Below are 15,874 nucleotides of genomic sequence, written 5' to 3' on the forward strand. Positions count from 1 at the left end.
AAGTAAAGCTTTGCCTGCATCAGCCTCCAATTCCCCTTATACAAAACTGTCAGTAGTCAGATGACATAGCTTGTACACCCTGGCCATATAGGTCTGTGTTTCAGAGTATAAGTCAATTCAGAGTTTAGAAAAAAAAATTCTACCTACCTTGTCCCCTAAAAAGGATATTCACTCATCAGACCAAGTTACCTGCTGAATGATACTGGACACTTTAACACATAACTATAAACAAAAATAGAATGACCAGGTTCTGTATGTATCGTCTACAATTATTAATAATACATCAGGAGGCCACAGGGACTTGTTGGCTGAAATATCTCAGTTGGGAGATCGTTAGACTGAAGAGCTTAAGGTACCTGATTCAATCCTGACTTTCAGCACAGTGCGAGGGGATCCTACATTCTTGCAAAATATTTCTTGAAATCAGCTCTAGTTTTTTTTTCTTTATTTCTCAAAATATTTTATCAACTGATCAACAACATGATAACTTCAACAAAAAGTTGTCTTTCTGTCCTCCTTCTAAACTTGCTTCCACCTCTCTTGCCATCAACTTTGATGACGAATTTATCCCATTTTATACTTTTTTCAAAGTAAACTCTTGTCTGCATCAGCTTTCACTTCTCCTTGAACAAAGTTGTCAGTATTGAGATGATATAGCTTACCTACTCAGGCGACATACGTCTGTGTAATACAGTGCTGGTCCACTCAGAGTTTTAAAAGAAAAACGACCTAACATTTATCCCAAAAACGCTACTCACCCATTTCACCAGTTAGCTGCTGAACAATGCAGGACACATTAAAACACAGCTCTAACCTCAGATTGAAAATCCAGGTTCTGCATCTCTGTTCTGGGATTGTTCAAAAAAAGAGGCTGAATACTATAGCTGCTGGCAGGCCGAAATATCTCAGTTGGGAGAGTGTTAGACTGAAGATCTAAAGGTCCCTGGTTCAATCCCGGGTTTAGGCACATTTTGAACTTCTGCTTTGCATGCCACAAATGCTATTTGGAGTCAACTCATATTGACGTTGTTTATAATGATCAAAACCTTTTATCAAGCTGATCGATAAGACAACCATTTCAACATATTTTTTACATTCTGTCTTTCTGTCAAACTTGCTTCCACCTCTCTTGTATTCAACTTTACCTGCTTTATTTGCCAATTCTTCCTTTAATTGAAAGTAAAGCTTTGCCTACATCAGCCTCGAGTTCCCCTTATACAAAACTGTTAGTAGTCAGATGACCTAGTTTGCCTACCCTCGCCATATAGGTCTGTGTGTCTGAGTATAAGTCCATTCATAGTTTACAAACATCTTCTAACTAACTTGGCTCCTAAAAAGGAAATTCACCCATCAGACCAATTTAGCTGCTGAATAATATTGGACAATTTAACACATAACTGCACATGCAGATAGAATGACCAGGGTCTGCATTTATCTTTAACAATTATCAAAAATACAACAGAAAGCCAAAATGGCCAGCTGGATGAAATAGCTGAGTTGGGAGAGTGTTAGATTGAAAATCTAAAAGTCCCTTGTTCAATGCTGGGTTTCGGAAAAGTCTGAGAGGTTTCTTGCTTCTCACAAAATATTTCTTGGTATCAGCTCAAGTTTTTCTTTCTTTATTTATCAAAATATTTGATCAACTGATCGACAACAGGATCAATTCAACATAGAATTGTCTTTCTGTCCTCCTTCTAAATTTGCTTCCACCTCTCTTGCATTCAGCTTCGACTACAAATGTTTCCTATTTCATGCTTTTTTGTAAAGTAAACTCTTGTCTGCATCAGCTTCCACTTCTCCTTGAACACAGATTTCAGTATTCAGATGACATAGCTTACCTACTCAGGCCAAATACCTCTGTGTAATATGGTGCTAGTCCATTCAGAGTAAAAAAAAAAGCTACCTAACCTGGATCCGAAAAATGCTATTTACCTATTGCACCTGTTAACTGATGAATGATACAGGACATCTTAAAACATAGCTCTAGCATGAGGATGAGCATCTATTTTCTTGGGAAGTTTAAAAGAAAGGATGAAGACCCAAACTACCAGCAGGCCGAAATAGCTCAGTTGGGAGAGCGTTAGACTGAAGATCTAAAGGTCCCTGGTTCAATCCTGGGTTTCGGCACAATTTCAACTTCTGCTTTTCATGTCACAAAAGCTGTTTGGAGTTAAATCAACGCTCTTCTTTATCAAAACCTTTTATCAATCTGATCAACAACACAATCAATTCAACATATTATTTACTTTCCGTCTTCCTTTCAAACTTGCTTCCACCTCTCTTGTATTCAACTATGCCTCATTTATTTGCAACTTCTTGCTTTATTTTAAAGTAAAGCTTTGCCTGCATCAGCCTCCAATTCCCCTTATACAAAACTGTCAGTAGTCAGATGACATAGCTTGTACACCCTGGCCATATAGGTCTGTGTTTCAGAGTATAAGTCAATTCAGAGTTTAGAAAAAAAAATTCTACCTACCTTGTCCCCTAAAAAGGATATTCACTCATCAGACCAAGTTACCTGCTGAATGATACTGGACACTTTAACACATAACTATAAACGAAAATAGAATGACCAGGTTCTGTATGTATCGTCTACAATTATTAATAATACATCAGGAGGCCACAGGGACTTGTTGGCTGAAATATCTCAGTTGGGAGATCGTTAGACTGAAGAGCTTAAGGTACCTGATTCAATCCTGACTTTCAGCACAGTGCGAGGGGATCCTACATTCTTGCAAAATATTTCTTGAAATCAGCTCTAGTTTTTTTTTCTTTATTTCTCAAAATATTTTATCAACTGATCAACAACATGATAACTTCAACAAAAAGTTGTCTTTCTGTCCTCCTTCTAAACTTGCTTCCACCTCTCTTGCCATCAACTTTGATGACGAATTTATCCCATTTTATACTTTTTTCAAAGTAAACTCTTGTCTGCATCAGCTTTCACTTCTCCTTGAACAAAGTTGTCAGTATTGAGATGACATAGCTTACCTACTCAGGCCACATACGTCTGTGTAATACAGTGCTGGTCCACTCAGAGTTTTAAAAGAAAAACGACCTAACATTTATCCCAAAAACGCTACTCACCCATTTCACCAGTTAGCTGCTGAACAATGCAGGACACATTAAAACACAGCTCTAACGTCAGATTGAAAATCCAGGTTCTGCATCTCTGTTCTGGGATTGTTCAAAAAAAGAGGCTGAATACTATAGCTGCTGGCAGGCCGAAATAGCTCAGTTGGGAGAGTGTTAGACTGAAGATCTAAAGGTCCCTGGTTCGATCCCGGGTTTCGGCACATTTTGAACTTCTGCTTTGCATGCCACAAAGACTATTTTGAGTCAACTCATATTGACTTTGTTTATAATGATCAAAACCTTTTATCAAGATAATCGACAATACAATTAATTCAACATATTATTTACTTTCTGTCTTTCTTTCAAACTTGCTTCCACCTCTCTTGTATTCAACTTTGCCTCCTTTATTTCCCAATTCTTCCTTTAATTGAAAGTAAAGCTTTGCCTGCATCAGCCTCCAGTTCCTCTTATACAAAACTGTTAGTAGTCAGATGACCTAGCTTGCCGACCCTCGCCATATAGGTCTGTGTTTCTGAGTATAAGTCCATTCATAGTTTACAAACATCATCTAACTAACTTGGCTCCTAAAAAGGAAATTCACCCATCAGACCAATTTAGCTACTGAATAATACTGGACAATTTAACACATAACTGCACATGCAGATAGAGTGACCAGGTTCTGCATTTATCTTTAACAATTATAAAAAATACAACAGAAAGCCAAAGTTGCCAGCTGGATGAAATAGCTCAGTTGGGAGAGCAGTAGACTGAAGATCTAAAGATCCCGGGTTTAGGCACATTTTGAACTTCTGCTTTGCATGCCACAAATGCTATTTGGAGTCAACTCATATTGACGTTGTTTATAATGATCAAAACCTTTTATCAAGCGGATCGATAAGACAACCATTTCAACATATTTTTTACATTCTGTCTTTCTGTCAAACTTGCTTCCACCTCTCTTGTATTCAACTTTACCTGCTTTATTTGCCAATTCTTCCTTTAATTGAAAGTAAAGCTTTGCCTGCATCAGCCTCGAGTTCCCCTTATACAAAACTGTTAGTAGTCAGATGACCTAGTTTGCCTACCCTCGCCATATAGGTCTGTGTGTCTGAGTATAAGTCCATTCATAGTTTACAAACATCTTCTAACTAACTTGGCTCCTAAAAAGGAAATTCACCCATCAGACCAATTTAGCTGCTGAATAATATTGGACAATTTAACACATAACTGCACATGCAGATAGAATGACCAGGGTCTGCATTTATCTTTAACAATTATCAAAAATACAACAGAAAGCCAAAATGGCCAGCTGGATGAAATAGCTGAGTTGGGAGAGTGTTAGATTGAAAATCTAAAAGTCCCTTGTTCAATGCTGGGTTTCGGAAAAGTCTGAGAGGTTTCTTGCTTCTCACAAAATATTTCTTGGTATCAGCTCAAGTTTTTCTTTCTTTATTTATCAAAATATTTGATCAACTGATCGACAACATGATCAATTCAACATAGAATCCTCTTTCTGTCCTCCTTCTAAATTTGCTTCCACCTCTCTTGCATTCAGCTTCGACTACAAATGTTTCCTATTTCATGCTTTTTTGTAAAGTAAACTCTTGTCTGCATCAGCTTCCACTTCTCCTTGAACACAGATTTCAGTATTCAGATGACATAGCTTACCTACTCAGGCCAAATACCTCTGTGTAATATGGTGCTAGTCCATTCAGAGTAAAAAACAAAAGCTACCTAACCTGGATCCGAAAAATGCTATTTACCTATTGCACCCGTTAACTGATGAATGATACAGGACATCTTAAAACATAGCTCTAGCATGAGGTTGAGCATCTATTTTCTTGGGAAGTTTAAAAGAAAGGATGAAGACCCAAACTTCCAGCAGGCCGAAATAGCTCAGTTGGGAGAGCGTTAGACTGAAGATCTAAAGGTCCCTGGTTCAATCCCGGGTTTCGGCACAATTTCAACTTCTGCTTTTCATGTCACAAAAGCTGTTTGGAGTTAAATCAACGCTCTTCTTTATCAAAACCTTTTATCAATCTGATCAACAACACAATCAATTCAACATATTATTTACTTTCTGTCTTCCTTTCAAACTTGCTTCCACCTCTCTTGTATTCAACTATGCCTCATTTATTTGCAACTTCTTGCTTTATTTTAAAGTAAAGCTTTGCCTGCATCAGCCTCCAATTCCCCTTATACAAAACTGTCAGTAGTCAGATGACATAGCTTGTACACCCTGGCCATATAGGTCTGTGTTTCAGAGTATAAGTCAATTCAGAGTTTAGAAAAAAAAATTCTACCTACCTTGTCCCCTAAAAAGGATATTCACTCATCAGACCAAGTTACCTGCTGAATGATACTGGACACTTTAACACATAACTATAAACAAAAATAGAATGACCAGGTTCTGTATGTATCGTCTACAATTATTAATAATACATCAGGAGGCCACAGGGACTTGTTGGCTGAAATATCTCAGTTGGGAGATCGTTAGACTGAAGAGCTTAAGGTACCTGATTCAATCCTGACTTTCAGCACAGTGCGAGGGGATCCTACATTCTTGCAAAATATTTCTTGAAATCAGCTCTAGTTTTTTTTTCTTTATTTCTCAAAATATTTTATCAACTGATCAACAACATGATAACTTCAACAAAAAGTTGTCTTTCTGTCCTCCTTCTAAACTTGCTTCCACCTCTCTTGCCATCAACTTTGATGACGAATTTATCCCATTTTATACTTTTTTCAAAGTAAACTCTTGTCTGCATCAGCTTTCACTTCTCCTTGAACAAAGTTGTCAGTATTGAGATGATATAGCTTACCTACTCAGGCGACATACGTCTGTGTAATACAGTGCTGGTCCACTCAGAGTTTTAAAAGAAAAACGACCTAACATTTATCCCAAAAACGCTACTCACCCATTTCACCAGTTAGCTGCTGAACAATGCAGGACACATTAAAACACAGCTCTAACCTCAGATTGAAAATCCAGGTTCTGCATCTCTGTTCTGGGATTGTTAAAAAAGAGGCTGAATACTATAGCTGCTGGCAGGCCGAAATATCTCAGTTGGGAGAGTGTTAGACTGAAGATCTAAAGGTCCCTGGTTCAATCCCGGGTTTAGGCACATTTTGAACTTCTGCTTTGCATGCCACAAATGCTATTTGGAGTCAACTCATATTGACGTTGTTTATAATGATCAAAACCTTTTATCAAGCTGATCGATAAGACAACCATTTCAACATATTTTTTACATTCTGTCTTTCTGTCAAACTTGCTTCCACCTCTCTTGTATTCAACTTTACCTGCTTTATTTGCCAATTCTTCCTTTAATTGAAAGTAAAGCTTTGCCTACATCAGCCTCGAGTTCCCCTTATACAAAACTGTTAGTAGTCAGATGACCTAGTTTGCCTACCCTCGCCATATAGGTCTGTGTGTCTGAGTATAAGTCCATTCATAGTTTACAAACATCTTCTAACTAACTTGGCTCCTAAAAAGGAAATTCACCCATCAGACCAATTTAGCTGCTGAATAATATTGGACAATTTAACACATAACTGCACATGCAGATAGAATGACCAGGGTCTGCATTTATCTTTAACAATTATCAAAAATACAACAGAAAGCCAAAATGGCCAGCTGGATGAAATAGCTGAGTTGGGAGAGTGTTAGATTGAAAATCTAAAAGTCCCTTGTTCAATGCTGGGTTTCGGAAAAGTCTGAGAGGTTTCTTGCTTCTCACAAAATATTTCTTGGTATCAGCTCAAGTTTTTCTTTCTTTATTTATCAAAATATTTGATCAACTGATCGACAACAGGATCAATTCAACATAGAATTGTCTTTCTGTCCTCCTTCTAAATTTGCTTCCACCTCTCTTGCATTCAGCTTCGACTACAAATGTTTCCTATTTCATGCTTTTTTGTAAAGTAAACTCTTGTCTGCATCAGCTTCCACTTCTCCTTGAACACAGATTTCAGTATTCAGATGACATAGCTTACCTACTCAGGCCAAATACCTCTGTGTAATATGGTGCTAGTCCATTCAGAGTAAAAAAAAAAGCTACCTAACCTGGATCCGAAAAATGCTATTTACCTATTGCACCTGTTAACTGATGAATGATACAGGACATCTTAAAACATAGCTCTAGCATGAGGATGAGCATCTATTTTTTTGGGAAGTTTAAAAGAAAGGATGAAGACCCAAACTACCAGCAGGCCGAAATAGCTCAGTTGGGAGAGCGTTAGACTGAAGATCTAAAGGTCCCTGGTTCAATCCCGGGTTTCGGCACAATTTCAACTTCTGCTTTTCATGTCACAAAAGCTGTTTGGAGTTAAATCAACGCTCTTCTTTATCAAAACCTTTTATCAATCTGATCAACAACACAATCAATTCAACATATTATTTACTTTCTGTCTTCCTTTCAAACTTGCTTCCACCTCTCTTGTATTCAACTATGCCTCATTTATTTGAAACTTCTTGCTTTATTTTAAAGTAAAGCTTTGTCTGCATCAGCCTCCAATTCCCCTTATACAAAACTGTCAGTAGTCAGATGACATAGCTTGTACACCCTGGCCATATAGGTCTGTGTTTCAGAGTATAAGTCAATTCAGAGTTTAGAAAAAAAATTCTACCTACATTGTCCCCTAAAAAGGATATTCACTCATCAGACCAAGTTACCTGCTGAATGATACTGGACACTTTAACACATAACTATAAACGAAAATAGAATGACCAGGTTCTGTATGTATCGTCTACAATTATTAATAATACATCAGGAGGCCACAGGGACTTGTTGGCTGAAATATCTCAGTTGGGAGATCGTTAGACTGAAGAGCTTAAGGTACCTGATTCAATCCTGACTTTCAGCACAGTGCGAGGGGATCCTACATTCTTGCAAAATATTTCTTGAAATCAGCTCTAGGTTTTTTTTTCTTTATTTCTCAAAATATTTTATCAACTGATCAACAACATGATAACTTCAACAAAAAGTTGTCTTTCTGTCCTCCTTCTAAACTTGCTTCCACCTCTCTTGCCATCAGCTTTGATGACGAATTTATCCCATTTTATACTTTTTTCAAAGCAAACTCTTGTCTGCATCAGCTTTCACTTCTCCTTGAACAAAGTTGTCAGTATTGAGATGACATAGCTTACCTACTCAGGCGACATACGTCTGTGTAATACAGTGCTGGTCCACTTAGAGTTTTAAAAGAAAAACGACCTAACATTTATCCCAAAAACGCTACTCACCCATTTCACCAGTTAGCTGCTGAACAATGCAGGACACATTAAAACACAGCTCTAACCTCAGATTGAAAATCCAGGTTCTGCATCTCTGTTCTGGGATTGTTCAAAAAAAGAGGCTGAATACTATAGCTGCTGGCAGGCCGAAATAGCTCAGTTGGGAGAGCGTTAGACTGAAGATCTAAAGGTCCCTGGTTCGATCCCGGGTTTCGGCACATTTTGAACTTCTGCTTTGCATGCCACAAAGACTATTTTGAATCAACTCATATTGACTTTGTTTATAATGATCAAAACCTTTTATCAAGATAATCGACAATACAATTAATTCAACATATTATTTACTTTCTGTCTTTCTTTCAAACTTGCTTCCACCTCTCTTGTATTCAACTTTGCCTCCTTTATTTCCCAATTCTTCCTTTAATTGAAAGTAAAGCTTTGCCTGCATCAGCCTCCAGTTCCCCTTATACAAAACTGTTAGTAGTCAGATGACCTAGCTTGCCGACCCTCGCCATATAGGTCTGTGTTTCTGAGTATAAGTCCATTCATAGTTTACAAACATCATCTAACTAACTTGGCTCCTCAAAAGGAAATTCACCCATCAGACCAATTTAGCTACTGAATAATACTGGACAATTTAACACATAACTGCACATGCAGATAGAGTGACCAGGTTCTGCATTTTTCTTTAACAATTATAAAAAATACAACAGAAAGCCAAAATTGCCAGCTGGATGAAATAGCTCAGTTGGGAGAGCAGTAGACTGAAGATCTAAAGGTCCCTGGTTCAATCCCGGGTTTAGGCACATTTTGAACTTCTGCTTTGCATGCCACAAATGCTATTTGGAGTCAACTCATATTGACGTTGTTTATAATGATCAAAACCTTTTATCAAGCTGATCGATAAGACAACCATTTCAACATATTTTTTACATTCTGTCTTTCTGTCAAACTTGCTTCCACCTCTCTTGTATTCAACTTTACCTGCTTTATTTGCCAATTCTTCCTTTAATTGAAAGTAAAGCTTTGCCTGCATCAGCCTCGAGTTCCCCTTATACAAAACTGTTAGTAGTCAGATGACCTAGTTTGCCTACCCTCGCCATATAGGTCTGTGTGTCTGAGTATAAGTCCATTCATAGTTTACAAACATCTTCTAACTAACTTGGCTCCTAAAAAGGAAATTCACCCATCAGACCAATTTAGCTGCTGAATAATATTGGACAATTTAACACATAACTGCACATGCAGATAGAATGACCAGGGTCTGCATTTATCTTTAACAATTATCAAAAATACAACAGAAAGCCAAAATGGCCAGCTGGATGAAATAGCTCAGTTGGGAGAGTGTTAGATTGAAAATCTAAAAGTCCCTTGTTCAATGCTGGGTTTCGGAAAAGTCTGAGAGGTTTCTTGCTTCTCACAAAATATTTCTTGGTATCAGCTCAAGTTTTTCTTTCTTTATTTATCAAAATATTTGATCAACTGATCGACAACATGATCAATTCAACATAGAATTGTCTTTCTGTCCTCCTTCTAAATTTGCTTCCACCTCTCTTGCATTCAGCTTCGACTACAAATGTTTCCTATTTCATGCTTTTTTGTAAAGTACACTCTTGTCTGCATCAGCTTCCACTTCTCCTTGAACACAGATTTCAGTATTCAGATGACATAGCTTACCTACTCAGGCCAAATACCTCTGTGTAATATGGTGCTAGTCCATTCAGAGTAAAAAACAAAAGCTACCTAACCTGGATCCGAAAAATGCTATTTACCTATTGCACCCGTTAAGTGATGAATGATACAGGACATCTTAAAACATAGCTCTAGCATGAGGTTGAGCATCTATTTTCTTGGGAAGTTTAAAAGAAAGGATGAAGACCCAAACTACCAGCAGGCCGAAATAGCTCAGTTGGGAGAGCGTTAGACTGAAGATCTAAAGGTCCCTGGTTCAATCCTGGGTTTCGGCACAATTTCAACTTCTGCTTTTCATGTCACAAAAGCTGTTTGGAGTTAAATCAACGCTCTTCTTTATCAAAACCTTTTATCAATCTGATCAACAACACAATCAATTCAACATATTATTTACTTTCCGTCTTCCTTTCAAACTTGCTTCCACCTCTCTTGTATTCAACTATGCCTCATTTATTTGCAACTTCTTGCTTTATTTTAAAGTAAAGCTTTGCCTGCATCAGCCTCCAATTCCCCTTATACAAAACTGTCAGTAGTCAGATGACATAGCTTGTACACCCTGGCCATATAGGTCTGTGTTTCAGAGTATAAGTCAATTCAGAGTTTAGAAAAAAAAATTCTACCTACCTTGTCCCCTAAAAAGGATATTCACTCATCAGACCAAGTTACCTGCTGAATGATACTGGACACTTTAACACATAACTATAAACGAAAATAGAATGACCAGGTTCTGTATGTATCGTCTACAATTATTAATAATACATCAGGAGGCCACAGGGACTTGTTGGCTGAAATATCTCAGTTGGGAGATCGTTAGACTGAAGAGCTTAAGGTACCTGATTCAATCCTGACTTTCAGCACAGTGCGAGGGGATCCTACATTCTTGCAAAATATTTCTTGAAATCAGCTCTAGTTTTTTTTTCTTTATTTCTCAAAATATTTTATCAACTGATCAACAACATGATAACTTCAACAAAAAGTTGTCTTTCTGTCCTCCTTCTAAACTTGCTTCCACCTCTCTTGCCATCAACTTTGATGACGAATTTATCCCATTTTATACTTTTTTCAAAGTAAACTCTTGTCTGCATCAGCTTTCACTTCTCCTTGAACAAAGTTGTCAGTATTGAGATGACATAGCTTACCTACTCAGGCCACATACGTCTGTGTAATACAGTGCTGGTCCACTCAGAGTTTTAAAAGAAAAACGACCTAACATTTATCCCAAAAACGCTACTCACCCATTTCACCAGTTAGCTGCTGAACAATGCAGGACACATTAAAACACAGCTCTAACCTCAGATTGAAAATCCAGGTTCTGCATCTCTGTTCTGGGATTGTTCAAAAAAAGAGGCTGAATACTATAGCTGCTGGCAGGCCGAAATAGCTCAGTTGGGAGAGTGTTAGACTGAAGATCTAAAGGTCCCTGGTTCGATCCCGGGTTTCGGCACATTTTGAACTTCTGCTTTGCATGCCACAAAGACTATTTTGAGTCAACTCATATTGACTTTGTTTATAATGATCAAAACCTTTTATCAAGATAATCGACAATACAATTAATTCAACATATTATTTACTTTCTGTCTTTCTTTCAAACTTGCTTCCACCTCTCTTGTATTCAACTTTGCCTCCTTTATTTCCCAATTCTTCCTTTAATTGAAAGTAAAGCTTTGCCTGCATCAGCCTCCAGTTCCCCTTATACAAAACTGTTAGTAGTCAGATGACCTAGCTTGCCGACCCTCGCCATATAGGTCTGTGTTTCTGAGTATAAGTCCATTCATAGTTTACAAACATCATCTAACTAACTTGGCTCCTAAAAAGGAAATTCACCCATCAGACCAATTTAGCTACTGAATAATACTGGACAATTTAACACATAACTGCACATGCAGATAGAGTGACCAGGTTCTGCATTTATCTTTAACAATTATAAAAAATACAACAGAAAGCCAAAATTGCCAGCTGGATGAAATAGCTCAGTTGGGAGAGCAGTAGACTGAAGATCTAAAGGTCCCTGGTTCAATCCCGGGTTTAGGCACATTTTGAACTTATGCTTTGCATGCCACAAATGCTATTTGGAGTCAACTCATATTGACGTTGTTTATAATGATCAAAACCTTTTATCAAGCTGATCGAAAAGACAACCATTTCAACATATTTTTTACATTCTGTCTTTCTGTCAAACTTGCTTCCACCTCTCTTGTATTCAAATTTACCTGCTTTATTTGCCAATTCTTCCTTTAATTGAAAGTAAAGCTTTGCCTGCATCAGCCTCGAGTTCCCCTTATACAAAACTGTTAGTAGTCAGATGACCTAGTTTGCCTACCCTCGCCACATAGGTCTGTGTGTCTGAGTATAAGTCCATTCATAGTTTACAAACATCTTCTAACTAACTTGGCTCCTAAAAAGGAAATTCACCCATCAGACCAATTTAGCTGCTGAATAACATTGGACAATTTAACACATAACTGCACATGCAGATAGAATGACCAGGGTCTGCATTTATCTTTAACAATTATCAAAAATACAACAGAAAGCCAAAATGGCCAGCTGGATGAAATAGCTGAGTTGGGAGAGTGTTAGATTGAAAATCTAAAAGTCCCTTGTTCAATGCTGGGTTTCGGAAAAGTCTGAGAGGTTTCTTGCTTCTCACAAAATATTTCTTGGTATCAGCTCAAGTTTTTCTTTCTTTATTTATCAAAATATTTGATCAACTGATCGACAACATGATCAATTCAACATAGAATTGTCTTTCTGTCCTCCTTCTAAATTTGCTTCCACCTCTCTTGCATTCAGCTTCGACTACAAATGTTTCCTATTTCATGCTTTTTTGTAAAGTAAACTCTTGTCTGCATCAGCTTCCACTTCTCCTTGAACACAGATTTCAGTATTCAGATGACATAGCTTACCTACTCAGGCCAAATACCTCTGTGTAATATGGTGCTAGTCCATTCAGAGTAAAAAACAAAAGCTACCTAACCTGGATCCGAAAAATGCTATTTACCTATTGCACCCGTTAACTGGTGAATGATACAGGACATCTTAAAACATAGCTCTAGCATGAGGTTGAGCATCTATTTTCTTGGGAAGTTTAAAAGAAAGGATGAAGACCCAAACTACCAGCAGGCCGAAATAGCTCAGTTGGGAGAGCGTTAGACTGAAGATCTAAAGGTCCCTGGTTCAATCCCGGGTTTCGGCACAATTTCAACTTCTGCTTTTCATGTCACAAAAGCTGTTTGGAGTTAAATCAACGCTCTTCTTTATCAAAACCTTTTATCAATCTGATCAACAACACAATCAATTCAACATATTATTTACTTTCTGTCTTCCTTTCAAACTTGCTTCCACCTCTCTTGTATTCAACTATGCCTCATTTATTTGCAACTTCTTGCTTTATTTTAAAGTAAAGCTTTGCCTGCATCAGCCTCCAATTCCCCTTATACAAAACTGTCAGTAGTCAGATGACATAGCTTGTACACCCTGGCCATATAGGTCTGTGTTTCAGAGTATAAGTCAATTCAGAGTTTAGAAAAAAAAATTCTACCTACCTTGTCCCCTAAAAAGGATATTCACTCATCAGACCAAGTTACCTGCTGAATGATACTGGACACTTTAACACATAACTATAAACAAAAATAGAATGACCAGGTTCTGTATGTATCGTCTACAATTATTAATAATACATCAGGAGGCCACAGGGACTTGTTGGCTGAAATATCTCAGTTGGGAGATCGTTAGACTGAAGAGCTTAAGGTACCTGATTCAATCCTGACTTTCAGCACAGTGCGAGGGGATCCTACATTCTTGCAAAATATTTCTTGAAATCAGCTCTAGTTTTTTTTTCTTTATTTCTCAAAATATTTTATCAACTGATCAACAACATGATAACTTCAACAAAAAGTTGTCTTTCTGTCCTCCTTCTAAACTTGCTTCCACCTCTCTTGCCATCAACTTTGATGACGAATTTATCCCATTTTATACTTTTTTCAAAGTAAACTCTTGTCTGCATCAGCTTTCACTTCTCCTTGAACAAAGTTGTCAGTATTGAGATGATATAGCTTACCTACTCAGGCGACATACGTCTGTGTAATACAGTGCTGGTCCACTCAGAGTTTTAAAAGAAAAACGACCTAACATTTATCCCAAAAACGCTACTCACCCATTTCACCAGTTAGCTGCTGAACAATGCAGGACACATTAAAACACAGCTCTAACCTCAGATTGAAAATCCAGGTTCTGCATCTCTGTTCTGGGATTGTTCAAAAAAAGAGGCTGAATACTATAGCTGCTGGCAGGCCGAAATATCTCAGTTGGGAGAGTGTTAGACTGAAGATCTAAAGGTCCCTGGTTCAATCCCGGGTTTAGGCACATTTTGAACTTCTGCTTTGCATGCCACAAATGCTATTTGGAGTCAACTCATATTGACGTTGTTTATAATGATCAAAACCTTTTATCAAGCTGATCGATAAGACAACCATTTCAACATATTTTTTACATTCTGTCTTTCTGTCAAACTTGCTTCCACCTCTCTTGTATTCAACTTTACCTGCTTTATTTGCCAATTCTTCCTTTAATTGAAAGTAAAGCTTTGCCTACATCAGCCTCGAGTTCCCCTTATACAAAACTGTTAGTAGTCAGATGACCTAGTTTGCCTACCCTCGCCATATAGGTCTGTGTGTCTGAGTATAAGTCCATTCATAGTTTACAAACATCTTCTAACTAACTTGGCTCCTAAAAAGGAAATTCACCCATCAGACCAATTTAGCTGCTGAATAATATTGGACAATTTAACACATAACTGCACATGCAGATAGAATGACCAGGGTCTGCATTTATCTTTAACAATTATCAAAAATACAACAGAAAGCCAAAATGGCCAGCTGGATGAAATAGCTGAGTTGGGAGAGTGTTAGATTGAAAATCTAAAAGTCCCTTGTTCAATGCTGGGTTTCGGAAAAGTCTGAGAGGTTTCTTGCTTCTCACAAAATATTTCTTGGTATCAGCTCAAGTTTTTCTTTCTTTATTTATCAAAATATTTGATCAACTGATCGACAACAGGATCAATTCAACATAGAATTGTCTTTCTGTCCTCCTTCTAAATTTGCTTCCACCTCTCTTGCATTCAGCTTCGACTACAAATGTTTCCTATTTCATGCTTTTTTGTAAAGTAAACTCTTGTCTGCATCAGCTTCCACTTCTCCTTGAACACAGATTTCAGTATTCAGATGACATAGCTTACCTACTCAGGCCAAATACCTCTGTGTAATATGGTGCTAGTCCATTCAGAGTAAAAAAAAAAGCTACCTAACCTGGATCCGAAAAATGCTATTTACCTATTGCACCTGTTAACTGATGAATGATACAGGACATCTTAAAACATAGCTCTAGCATGAGGATGAGCATCTATTTTCTTGGGAAGTTTAAAAGAAAGGATGAAGACCCAAACTACCAGCAGGCCGAAATAGCTCAGTTGGGAGAGCGTTAGACTGAAGATCTAAAGGTCCCTGGTTCAATCCCGGGTTTCGGCACAATTTCAACTTCTGCTTTTCATGTCACAAAAGCTGTTTGGAGTTAAATCAACGCTCTTCTTTATCAAAACCTTTTATCAATCTGATCAACAACACAATCAATTCAACATATTATTTACTTTCTGTCTTCCTTTCAAACTTGCTTCCACCTCTCTTGTATTCAACTATGCCTCATTTATTTGAAACTTCTTGCTTTATTTTAAAGTAAAGCTTTGTCTGCATCAGCCTCCAATTCCCCTTATACAAAACTGTCAGTAGTCAGATGACATAGCTTGTACACCCTGGCCATATAGGTCTGTGTTTCAGAGTATAAGTCAATTCAGAGTTTAGAAAAAAAATTCTACCTACA

General features: G+C 37.6%; 7 non-coding genes across 7 annotated transcripts; all 7 read left to right on the forward strand.

The window, feature by feature from the left end:
* The first annotated feature begins 3,223 nt into the window (after nucleotides 1-3,223).
* On the forward strand, nucleotides 3,224-3,296 carry TRNAF-GAA (transfer RNA phenylalanine (anticodon GAA)). Its single transcript has one exon. It is a non-coding gene; the product is annotated as a tRNA-Phe (tRNA).
* A 1,664-nt stretch (nucleotides 3,297-4,960) lies between these two features.
* On the forward strand, nucleotides 4,961-5,033 carry TRNAF-GAA (transfer RNA phenylalanine (anticodon GAA)). The gene has a single exon. It is a non-coding gene; the product is annotated as a tRNA-Phe (tRNA).
* Nucleotides 5,034-7,287: 2,254 nt separating this feature from the next.
* TRNAF-GAA (transfer RNA phenylalanine (anticodon GAA)) lies at nucleotides 7,288-7,360 on the forward strand. The gene has a single exon. It is a non-coding gene; the product is annotated as a tRNA-Phe (tRNA).
* Nucleotides 7,361-8,456: 1,096 nt separating this feature from the next.
* Nucleotides 8,457-8,529, forward strand: TRNAF-GAA (transfer RNA phenylalanine (anticodon GAA)). Its single transcript has one exon. It is a non-coding gene; the product is annotated as a tRNA-Phe (tRNA).
* A 2,845-nt stretch (nucleotides 8,530-11,374) lies between these two features.
* TRNAF-GAA (transfer RNA phenylalanine (anticodon GAA)) lies at nucleotides 11,375-11,447 on the forward strand. Its single transcript has one exon. It is a non-coding gene; the product is annotated as a tRNA-Phe (tRNA).
* A 1,676-nt stretch (nucleotides 11,448-13,123) lies between these two features.
* Nucleotides 13,124-13,196, forward strand: TRNAF-GAA (transfer RNA phenylalanine (anticodon GAA)). Its single transcript has one exon. It is a non-coding gene; the product is annotated as a tRNA-Phe (tRNA).
* Nucleotides 13,197-15,452: 2,256 nt separating this feature from the next.
* TRNAF-GAA (transfer RNA phenylalanine (anticodon GAA)) lies at nucleotides 15,453-15,525 on the forward strand. The gene has a single exon. It is a non-coding gene; the product is annotated as a tRNA-Phe (tRNA).
* The last annotated feature ends 349 nt before the right edge of the window (nucleotides 15,526-15,874 follow it).

The sequence above is a fragment of the Triturus cristatus genome, chromosome 8, assembly GCF_964204655.1.
Source record: "Triturus cristatus chromosome 8, aTriCri1.1, whole genome shotgun sequence".
NCBI lineage: Eukaryota > Metazoa > Chordata > Amphibia > Caudata > Salamandridae > Triturus > Triturus cristatus.